At 39.8% G+C, this 11,653-nt stretch overlaps 1 pseudogene; it reads right to left on the bottom strand.

The window, feature by feature from the left end:
* Positions 1-466: 466 nt before the first annotated feature.
* Positions 467-1,655, bottom strand: LOC149570641 (ribosomal RNA small subunit methyltransferase pseudogene; annotated as a pseudogene).
* Between the last annotated feature and the right edge of the window lie 9,998 nt (positions 1,656-11,653).

Raw genomic sequence — 11,653 nt, 5'->3', positions numbered from 1 at the left:
CAACCCATTCATAATTCAACACAAGATGGAAGATGATGCCCAAAACTAAAAATAACAACACTCTGATTGATAATAATCAAAGGAGAAATACTAAATGCTCTAATTTAGAATAAAACCCCCCGTTTCTTTGAACATCACAAATAAGAATACTCAGATTTTATTTGCTCACAACTTATGCTCAATCTATTACAAAAACTCGAACTTTTAACATGCATAATGAAAATGCAAAACAAATTAAACTAAGTTCCTTCCCCCTACTCCAACTCTCTGTCTCTTGCAGAAAAGAAGCAATTGGCTTAGGAAAAGATTTGCAATAAATAATCTCCTTCAGCTCTATTTGGTTTCCCTCCAATGACTTTTCAGTTTTTGCATGATGACCTTTGGTTTCATAACTTCTTTCTAATTCCCCTTTTCCTATTTGTCTTTTCAGATTCTCCATTTATCTTGATCGATCATGTGTTCTCGGCTATTGAAATTGGAACCTTTCAAATGCAACCTTATTAAAGAGGGATAAAAGATGCAAGAAATCATCTTGAGTAAGCTTGGAAGATCTCCTATCTTTGAAATTGCCTTCTTGCAAAATATTAAGTATTTTATCTTTAAATTGACAAGTCCCTTCCTGCATATCAGCTTCATCAACCTCCATGTCTTGATCATTCCCAACATCAATTTCCATACTACAGTCATTGGCTGAGTCACCCAAAATTGTCACATCCCCAACTGTTGATTCATTAGGCTTTGGACATGCTTCTTGCAAAGCTTGAAATGTCTTATAATTCTTCTCCAATAATGCTAAGATGTTTTTATGCTTAAAAATTGCCCCCAAAGTTTTATTTTTGTGACTAAAATAGAGACGAACCATCCCATCCTACTCCTTGAAACTAATTGAAGGAAGAGGATTCTGGGGCTCAATTCGAACCACAGAGGAGTCAACTTTTGGTGGCAACCTGAAATTATTATTATTTTTTTAAACTTTCGATCGATGTGAAACATGAGCCAACAACTGAATATTCACAGAGAGGTGACAATATAAATTCTCTCTGGGTTTTGCAACAAGCCGCATGGCAAACTCTCTCTGGAACATGATAATGGCACATCTGAAAATCGGTCTGTGTGATAGGAGCTTGAATGTAAGAGGAGATGATATCTAATATGGGATATTTGCTACACCCACTTCAAAATAAGGTAGTTCAGTTTTGAGAACATCTCCTTGAATGATCTGCAACAGAATGGTACTGCTAGTTCCCTGCACTCTGCGCTACAATTTTAAACTTGATGTAGCTATACATTCTTAGAAAAGAGCCTGACGGATCTGGAAGTCTCACCATCGATTGTCGTGGAGCCCTATGTCGATGCCTCCATATTAAAATTAAAAAGACACCCAAAGAAACAATGAGAGGACCCACAATACTTATGTTCAAAAAATCTTCTAGTAAGATTTAGCAGAGTCTTGAAGACAGATTTGATGTAAACGCAGTGCAGGAGTAGTTCAGGAGGCAGGCTTTCTTGCAATCTTTCTTTGTTTTGAGCCTCATTGTGTTGGACCTACAGTCTATCTCGATCCATCTGAGTTGGTCTCTCTCAGCAAATGCATTTGTTGCTTTTTCCTTGTCTATATCAACATCAACAGCCGCACCTTTGGCATTTGCTAACATTCGAGAATGGGAGGATGTGATCAACCGCACTTTTTCTAACCAGATGCCTACTATCATGAAATTGTGTAGTATACCAATGAGAGTGAAAGAATGCTCTATGTGTGCAAGTCAAGTATATCCCATCAGGAGGCTCCATGATTTTATTCACATTTCCACATCGGGCTTCTTACTCCATTAGCATTTGTGACATTCTTGGCAGCTCACAAACATTTCTAATTTATGTGAATCATGTAGAAGTGACAATTATCCATTGTAATAGATCCAATTAGTGAAAAATGTGAAAGGCTCAGTGTTGCATTATATTTATCACCAAATTCATCTACTTGCAGTTCAATGCATCTTCATTGTCGATATCGATACCACTAGTTATAATGAGTTACTAATTTATATTTTAATGTATGGTCTTTCCATCAAATAGTTTGTGACCCTCCTCTATAAAGCTACAAACCCCTTCATTTGGAAGCTGCGTTCATGACAGTGCTCACATTTCACCGAATGATTGGAAGACAACCTCTTAACCCACCATCAGGTACCCATCATGTGAAGTTCATTCCATGATCTTTACTTCTATGTTGCAAACATTCAAACACCATTCAAGTTGGTTTGTACCCTGCGCCAATGAGCATGTGTCAGGTTTTCATATGTATACTTTTTGAATTTGTGCAAGTGGTCGGTGTGTGTAAGATAGTCTTGTCATCAAATTTTGAACTATTTTGAAGCTCTTGTATCTCCATTGAGCTAACCACCTGATGAAGACTATCGACATTTGGTCAAACATTTGATCATATTCCTCGTGTCGCAATTTGTTTATCCTTTACTCCCCAAATAGAACTCTATAGATATTCTTTCTCATTCACATTATGTAGGATAAGTTGGGCTCTGCATGGACTACTTCCAAATTGGATTTTTGAGATTTTGAAAACCAATCCTTCACCTTCGCACTTTTGGGCATTTTTCCAAACACTTTTCTTGCGATCTATAGTCTATCTGGTTTACCCGTATTACATTCATTTGGTGGCAAGTGGCATGAGAATTACCTTCCATGTCATTTTAAGGGACATCTTTAAACCACAATAATGTTATGGTATACACAAAGGCTTAGACATTCATTAAAGCATTGCCTTGATAGTCTCCATGGGATGTATTTGAATTGACATCTTTGTGTCAAAAATATTCCTCTATGACCAAAATATATCATTTTGGGCCTTCAAACATCCTAATTCATATATCCTCCCGTGTCTGTAGCTTTATCCTGATGTGCATTTGTTGGCCTTTGCTCGAACATTTCATTGCCACTTTTTATCTTTATGGGACCCAAGTGCAATTCCATTATTAGAGGACGCTAACAATGTTTCTATGGTTGAGAGCTGTGAAGAACCTCCTTATAGCAATATCGTGAGAATGCTCGAAATAACAGAATACAAAGTGATAGAAGAACTCAGAATGAATCTACTGATCGCAAGCCACTTCGAGGGGGTAACCTCCTTTGAGCAAGCTCAATACAATAAATTCGTCCGTACCCATCAAGGGCCTCAACCTATTCTTATATACTGAGTACGATCTAGAAAAGTAATACTACCTATGCATGTGGGATAATAAAATATACTCACGAGACGACTTACAAAGCATATGCGTCCAACAACACTACTCTGACAAAATAAACAGAAGGAACACACAGGTTCCTAACATCCCCTCTCCCTTAGAAAAAAGCTTTGTCCTCAAAGCTTAAGGTGTGGAAATTGTTGTTGAATCTGAAGAAGGGGTTCCCAGGTAGCATCCTCTGGTTGCATGCCATGCCACTGAATCAAGACCTCAGAGATGGAGCGAGAGCGAAGCTGGCGAGTGCGCTGGTCAATGATTGCCACCGGCTCCAGGATAATGGATCCTTCCGTATCCATTTCAGGGAGAGTAGTTTGTGCTCTGACAGTGGTACCCAGAACTTTCTTTAGACAAGAAACATGAAAGACTGGATGAATGTGGGAGGAAGGAGGAAGTTCCAGTTTATAAGCAACTGAACCAATCTTCTGCAGAACCTTATAAGGCCCATAAAATTTTGGGGCCAGCTTATGACGCCCTTTCAGCTTTAGGGAGGATTGTTTGTATGGCTGTAGACGAAGAAAAACCATATCCCCAACTTGAAATGAGCGCTCAGAACGGTGTTGATCTGCTTGCTGTTTCATCCGATTACGGGCCATGTGAAGATTATCTTGTAAGGTACGAAGAATCTGATCCCTGCTGCGGAGAACTATGTCAACTGCCTGGACTGGTGAGCTGTTGGGAGTGTAGGGAAGGAGCACTGGAGGTGCCTGACCATAGACTGCTTCATATGGAGTCATTTTAGAGGCAGTGTGGTAAGAGGTATTGTACCACCATTCAGCTAAAGGGAGCCACTTGGCCCACTGATGTTGCTGTTCGGAAGTGAAGCAACGAAGATAAGTTTCCAAGCATTTATTGACAATTTCAGTTTGACCATCAGTTTGTGGGTGATAGCCTGAACTCATCTTCAGTTTGGTGCCAGTTTTCTGAAACAGTTCAGTCCAAAAATGACTGGTAAAAGTTGCATCACGATCAGAGACAATGGAAGAAGGGAGTCCATGAAGACGAAATATCTGGTCCATGAAGATTTGTGCAACAGAGGAGGCTGTATAGGGGTGGCTGAGGGCACAAAAATGACTATATTTCGAGAGACGATCAACCACAACCAAGATCACTGTCTTGCCACCGGATTTAGGAAGCCCTTCAATGAAATCCATAGAAATATCAGTCCAAATCCGTGTAGGGATGGGCAATGGTTCGAGCAAGCCAGGAAGGAGGGTCGTTTCACCCTTGTGGCGTTGGCAAGTATCACATTCAGCCACCATCTGTTGAATCGTCTGTTTCATCCCTTTCCAAAAGAAGTTTCTCCTTGCTCGCTCATAAGTTTTGAGGAAGCCTGAGTGCCCTGCTGAAGGAGAAGCATGGAGTTCATAAAAAATAGCCTGATGTAGAGCTGGGTTCTGAGGAAGCACTAGCCGACCCTTGTATCGAAGAGAAGCACCATCCCAAGAGTAATGTGGTATAGCAGAAGGATTATTGGCTAGCTGGTGAATGATTTGAGATAAAGAAGAGTCACTGTCATAGCCCTGCTGAACAAACACTAACCAATTGGGAATGGGCATAGAAATAGCGGAAAGGGAAGCTTGATTATCAAATGTGCGAGAAAGAGCATCTGCCACAATATTCTCCTTACCCTTCTTGTAGGTGATCTCATAATCATACCCCATGAGTTTGCTGACCCATTTCTGTTGTGTAGGAGAGGATACCCGTTGTTCCAGGAAGTATTTCAGACTTTGGTGATCGGTTCTGATGCAAAAATGACTCCCTAAGAGGTATGGCCGCCACTTCTGTACAGCATGCAAAATAGCCATCATTTCTTTTTCATAAGTAGAGAGGGCTAGATTCTTACCAGAGAGGGCTTTGCTAGTGAACGCAATAGGATGGTCATCTTGCAGGAGAACAGCACCCAATCCATTGCCGCAAGCATCACTCTCAATAGTGAAGGGTTTGGAAAAATCTGGCATCGCGAGAACAGGTGTACTGCACATAGCCTGTTTCAGTTGTTCAAATGCAGTCTCAGCAACAGGGGTCCAGGAGAAGGCATCCTTTTTTAACAGAGCTGTCAATGGTGCTGCAATTTTCCCGTAATCTTTGACAAACTTGCGGTAGTAGCCAGTCAACCCCAAAAAACCCCGAAGGCTCTTGAGAGTTTTAGGATGCGGCCAAGTTTTCATGGCATCTATTTTTGTAGGATCCACCCGCACTCCATGGTGTGCAACAATATGCCCGAGATACTCCACTTTCTCCTGGCCAAACACACATTTAGATAGTTTTGCACAGAGGTGATGATCAGAGAGAAGTTGCAAGACAAGCTCCAGATGATGGAGATGCTCAGCCCAAGTTTTGCTATATATGAGGATATCATCAAAGAAGACCAGAATGAATTTTCGGAGGTATGGTCAAAATATGTTATTCATCACTGCCTGAAATGTTGAAGGAGCATTCGTGAGGCCAAAGGGCATGACTAAAAATTCATAGTGACCATCATGTGTGCGGAAGGCAGTTTTAGGTATATCCTCCTCATTAACCCGAATTTGATGATACCCAGAACGAAGATCTAACTTGGAGAAAAAATGAGCCCCATGAAGTTCATCAAGAAGTTCATCAACAACTGGAATGGGGAACTTGTCCTTTATAGTGAGATGATTAAGTGCTCGGAAATCAATGCAGAGTCGCCATGACCCATCTTTCTTGCGAACAAGCAGAACTGGAGAAGAAAAGGAACTGGTACTAGGGCGAATAATACCTTGCTTCAGTAAGTCACGGACAAGTATCTCGATTTCGGCCTTCTGATGAAATGGGTAGCGGTAGGGCCTGATGTTGGGCGGAACACTGCCAGGAAGGAGCTGAATACGGTGGTCCTCTGGACGAGAAGGAGGTAATCCCACAGGATCAGCAAATACACCAGAATACTTGTCCAAAATGTGTTGGAGAGCAGCAGGCGTGCTAGAGACTGCTGATGGCTGCATCTGAATGGAATGGAGCTGAGCGATGACACCATGTGAATTCTTCTTAAGAAGTTTTTCCATACGGTGTGAACTGATGATGCTGAGAGACCCTGGTTGTAAGCCTTTCAAAGTGTGTTGGTGCCCCTCGGCTGAAAACTGCATCCAAAGTTCAGCAAAATCCCAGAGAATGGGGCCAAGAGTGCGTAACCATTGGGCACCCAAAACCACATCACAGCCACCTAAGGGTAAGGCAAACATGTCAGAGCGCATGTTATAATCTCCAATAGAGAGACGCACATTGTGACATTTCCCTTTACAAGGTAAAGTGCCCCCATTGGCAATCATGACTTCAAAGCTAGAGCAGGGATGGATAAAGCAATCAGCCTGTTTGGCTATTCGTGGATCAATGAAGTTATGAGTGCTACCAGAATCAATGAGTATAGTAAGAGGGATCTTCTTGAAGAAACCCTGGACCCGCATGGTTTGTGGAGTAGTGACTCCTGCCAAAGCATGGACAGATATCTCTGGTGGAGCTTCTGGTGAAGGAGGTTCAGGCTGGTGAGGCTCAACCGCATCATCCACTGTTTCCTGAGCATCTACATATTCTTCCAGTTCTGGTGGAGAATCCACATCCAAGAGATAGAGCTTTTGCTGAACACATCTATGGCCCCGAGACCATTTCTCATCACAATTATAACAAAGCCCTTTGTCTCGCCTGACTCGCATCTCTGTTTCAGACAAGTGCTTGATCGGAGTAGTTCTGGGAGCTGGTATGACTGGAGGGTTGTGAGAACCTATATTTCTGAATGGAACAAAATTAGATCTGGAGCGTTGTAGAGCACTAATCTTGTCTTCCGCTAACTTAGCCAACCCAAGGGCTTCCATCATTGTAGTAGGTCGAAACATTTTGACTTCTGAGCGAAGTGCATCCTTCAGACCACTGACAAAACAACTACGGAAGAATTCATCAGACAAGCCCTCTGTGTGATTAGCTAATTTTTCAAACTCTGTCTGGTATTCTCTTACAGTGCCTGTTTGACGCAGTTTAGTAAGTGCTCCTGTGAAATCATCAAAGGAACTAGGGCCAAAGCGATCCAAAATGAGGGTGCACAATTCTCTCCATGTTGGGCCTACATTAGCCTTGATGTACCAACGGAACCATTGAAGAGCTTCATGTTCCAAATGAAAAGATGCAAGGGGGACTTTGTGGTTATCCAAAGTATTATGCAAGCTGAAATACTGCTCTGCCCTATAGATCCATCCAGTCGGATCAGAACCATCGAAGCATGGAAAATCAAGCTTTGGTCCACGGAAATTGCCAGAAGAGGACCCAGTATCTCCTGAATGGTTTCGGCTCATGGCTGACTGCTGAAAGTTAAGACCCAGAATTTTGTCATCTAGATCTTGAAGTTTGGTTTTGAGGGATGCCATTTCTTCTTCCATGATTTTTGCTCCTGTACGCGTAACAACCATAAAGCAAGGTTTTTTTTTTTTTTTTTTTTTGGAATGGGTAGAAGATGAGAAACAAAAACTTTTTTAGTTATGGCAAACTTGGATTTGGGTAAAACTCAGATAGGAAATGGGTGTTCGACGGGTGGTGGGAGACTATCTGGGGACAAGGGAAACAGAAAAATGAGGGTTTCAAGGGTAGGGAGGCGAAATGAGGCGAACAGTCCAAGAGGGATAAGGGAGCAAAATGAGGAATTGAATCTTGTGGCTCAGTTTGGTGGCGATTGGATGAGAGGCGAAAAAGATAGGGCAAACCCTAAAATTAGATAAATGAGGGATTTAGGGCTTTGATATGTAAAATTTGGGGTTGGGTCGCCAAGGAAGGAAGTATGCGAAATGATATTGCAGACGGTCTGCGGAAGTATGAGCAGAAACAGAAAGCAAACAAGGAAGCTACGACTAAAAAACAGAAAAATTTTTACTCTTTTTTTTTTTTTTGAACAGTCGACTTAGAAAAATTCACTCACAGACAGAACAACTGAAAAGAGTTATTGCAATAACAAGAGATATTAGAAGTGAGAGGAACCTGAAGGCCACGACAGAAAAAAAAAATTTGATGTAATTTCCACCCAGCGAGCCCAAGAGAGTGCTCTGATACCAGATGTGAAGAACCTCCTTATAGCAATATCGTGAGAATGCTCGAAATAACAGAATACAAAGTGATAGCAGAACTCAGAATGAATCTACTGATCGCAGGCCACTTCGAGGGGGTAACCTCCTTTGAGCAAGCTCAATACAATAAATTCGTCCGTACCCATCAAGGGCCTCAACCTATTCTTATATACTGAGTACGATCTAGAAAAGTAATACTACCTATGCATGTGGGATAATAAAATATGCTCACGGGACGACTTACAAAGCATATGTGTCCAACAACACTACTCTGACAAAATAAATAGAAGGAACACACAGGTTCCTAACAAGAGCTAGAAACCTGTGGGATAATCAATAATGAAGTCATGACTTCAAATCACATTACCCTTGCATACTAGGAGAGTATCCTTGAGTTGTCCTTTCTCATTGTTAACACTTGGACATATAATGTGACTGTCGAGCTGCTAGCATCATTCTTTAGAATGGTTTCTGCTCACAAGAGATATCAATTTCATTCTTTAAGCATTGGGGTTTATGCATTTTGGACTAGGAGCCTTGTCATTGAACTTTGAACCATAGCCTTTTGAACAGAGTCTACACTTGGGAACTTGGAGCATCAATGTGAACTTGAACTTGGATCTGAACTCTGACATTTGAACTTCTGAATCCGAGGCATAAAACTTTTACATCTGCATCTCAAGATTATGATCTTCATCTTTTACAACATCATGTTTAAAGAAAGTTCAGGCAACTTATGGGAAAATCAACCAGGACAACCAAATATTTGAAGTTTTTTTTTTTTTTTTTAAAGGGGTACTAAAAGTATGCCTACAGTACACCAGCTTTGGCTTCATGAATTCACACTTGTCCAAGTTTATCACCATCTTCCCATCATGTAGCTTCTTGAAAACAATCTATAGATGACTAAGGTGTTCTTCTTTAGCCTTGGTAAGAATGAGTATATAATCTAGATATCTTTTAGGATTTCATCCATAAGTCTCATAAATATAGATGGAGCATTGGATAGCCCAAATGGATTCACAAGCCATTCATAGAAATCATCTATGGTTTTGAAGGTTTTCTTACATTCATCTCCCTCATTAAAGCATATTTAGTGGTATCCACTTTCTAGGTCAATCTTATTAAAGTATTTTGCTTATCCTAGATAGTCTATTAGGTCTTATATCCTAGGGCTAGAGAACCTGTACCTAAGATAGTAGGAACATCACAAGGGATTATGTTTTTCCTAAGGAGTCCTTGGCTTAGGAATTCTTGTATTTGTTTGGAAATTTTCTATTTTTTTTAAGGGGTCATCTTATAGGTTTCCTTGTTAAGAAGGGAAACTTTTGGGATAAAATCAGTTTGATGACTTGCAACTCTCTTAGGGGGTAGGGTTGATGGTTTTCCATCACTTACTATGCCTTCATACCTTTGCAACAACTCTACCCTAGGGTTAGAGAACCTATACCTAAGATAGTAGGAACATCACAAGGGATTATGCTTTTCCTAAGGAGTCCTTGGCTTAGGAATTCTTGTATTTTTTTGGAAATTTTCTCATTTTTTTGAGGGGTCATCTTATAGGTTGCCTTGTTAGGAAGGGAAGCTTTTGGGATAAAATTAGTTTGATGACTTACAACTCTCTTAGGGGGTAGGGTTGATGGTTGTCCATCACTTACTATGCCTTCATACCTTTGAAATAATTCTACACTTCCTTTGGAAATTTTTTCTTCTTGACTTCCTTTTCTACATTTTCTTCTTTTGGCTTCAACACAAGTGAAAAACCTACTCCCTCACCTTCCTCCAAGGTTTCTATGAGTTATTAGAATATATAGTCCACCAATATAACTGAGAGGGGGGTGGGTGAGTCATTTATCCAACTAATATCACAATTATCAACCTTATTAAACTTTAACCATATGAGAAATATAATCAGAAACCACAACAAGATACTCATATACAAAAATATCAAATATTTTAACTAGGGAAACCCTTGATCAGAGGGAAAACCTAGTGAGGATGGTACCCACAAGATAATGTACTAATACAAATATTCCTTGTTAGAGGATGGACCCTATTAGGAGTCTATGAATACATTCAGTACATATGAGTCCCTATTAGGAGACTTTGAATCCATGTTAGGAGATTCCAACCCTATTAGGAGTTGTGCTAACCCTGTTAGGAGTTGTAGAAGACAGTTGGACCCATTACCCAAAATAGTTCAAGGATAAGACCAGTGAACCCACTATCCAAATGATCTTTGTATTATTCTTTGCAAAATAATAGAAATTAAATGTACTTCCTTCCTCTTCCCCTATCCTATGAATTGGACCTTTTCTCCTTCCAATCATGTAAATAGATCACAAATATCGCATCCAATAATCCCTTGGATAGCTTACTCGGATTCAATAAGAAATTTTCTCCTTTTTGCACTTCATACTCCATAAAAAAATGGATACTTTACAAACAAGGAAAACATATTTCTTTTATACCATATCTTCAAAATAATTTCTTGATTCAGCCTTGAGGATTTTTTGCAATTACTTATAGTAAGATAATTAATTAATTACAATTACAATAGAATTGTTGACTTATAGTCTATACAAAACTTCACATGTGTGACATCAAGGCTTGAGCACTTGTTGACATAACCAATAGATAGTCCTCTGTCACTTCGTGAATACACATCTTATCATTACATCTCAAATGAAATATATCAAACAAACATTAGGAACTGCTTTCCTAATACTCTATCTTTGTACTGCTCTTAGTAAATTAGGTACAACTTTTGTATGTCTTTGACTTAGACTTTGTGCACTAAACCACATCATTAAGACATATTATAGAACACAGCCATGGTTTCACATCACAAAATCAAACCATTTTCCATACGACTAAGATCTTTGTCTACTACTCAGCCAATCTTTATAGAAACCATACTATGTTGACACTAATGAAAAATATAGAACACAGTCATGAATGTAACATGTCAATACTTTCCAATGCTTAGGATACTCCCCCAAAGTAGTATCATTAGAATTCATGCTAACATGAACTTCTTTTCACTAACCATAAGAATATTGGGACCTAATGACTTCATCTCTCCATCCTCTAGTAGTGATTGTATCTTGAAAGTCAATTTATCTTTCTTGAAAGAATAAGAGTTATTTGACCCATAATGCATGGTATGTGTGTCAAATTATTGTGGCCTTCCTAGTAGTAGGTGAGATTCATCCATAGGTAAAACATTACACAACACTTTGTCTTTTTATTTCACAATGGAAAACTTTTCCCATGCTTGTTCATTGACTAATACATTTGTCCTTTGTTTAACTAAGTGACTTTGTATGAGTT

Source organism: Cupressus sempervirens, chromosome 3, assembly GCF_028749045.1.
Source record: "Cupressus sempervirens isolate cs-2001-9-10 chromosome 3, ASM2874904v1, whole genome shotgun sequence".
NCBI lineage: Eukaryota > Viridiplantae > Streptophyta > Pinopsida > Cupressales > Cupressaceae > Cupressus > Cupressus sempervirens.
The sequence above is the reverse complement of the archived record's forward strand: the minus strand, read 5'-3'. Positions and strand labels throughout refer to the sequence as shown.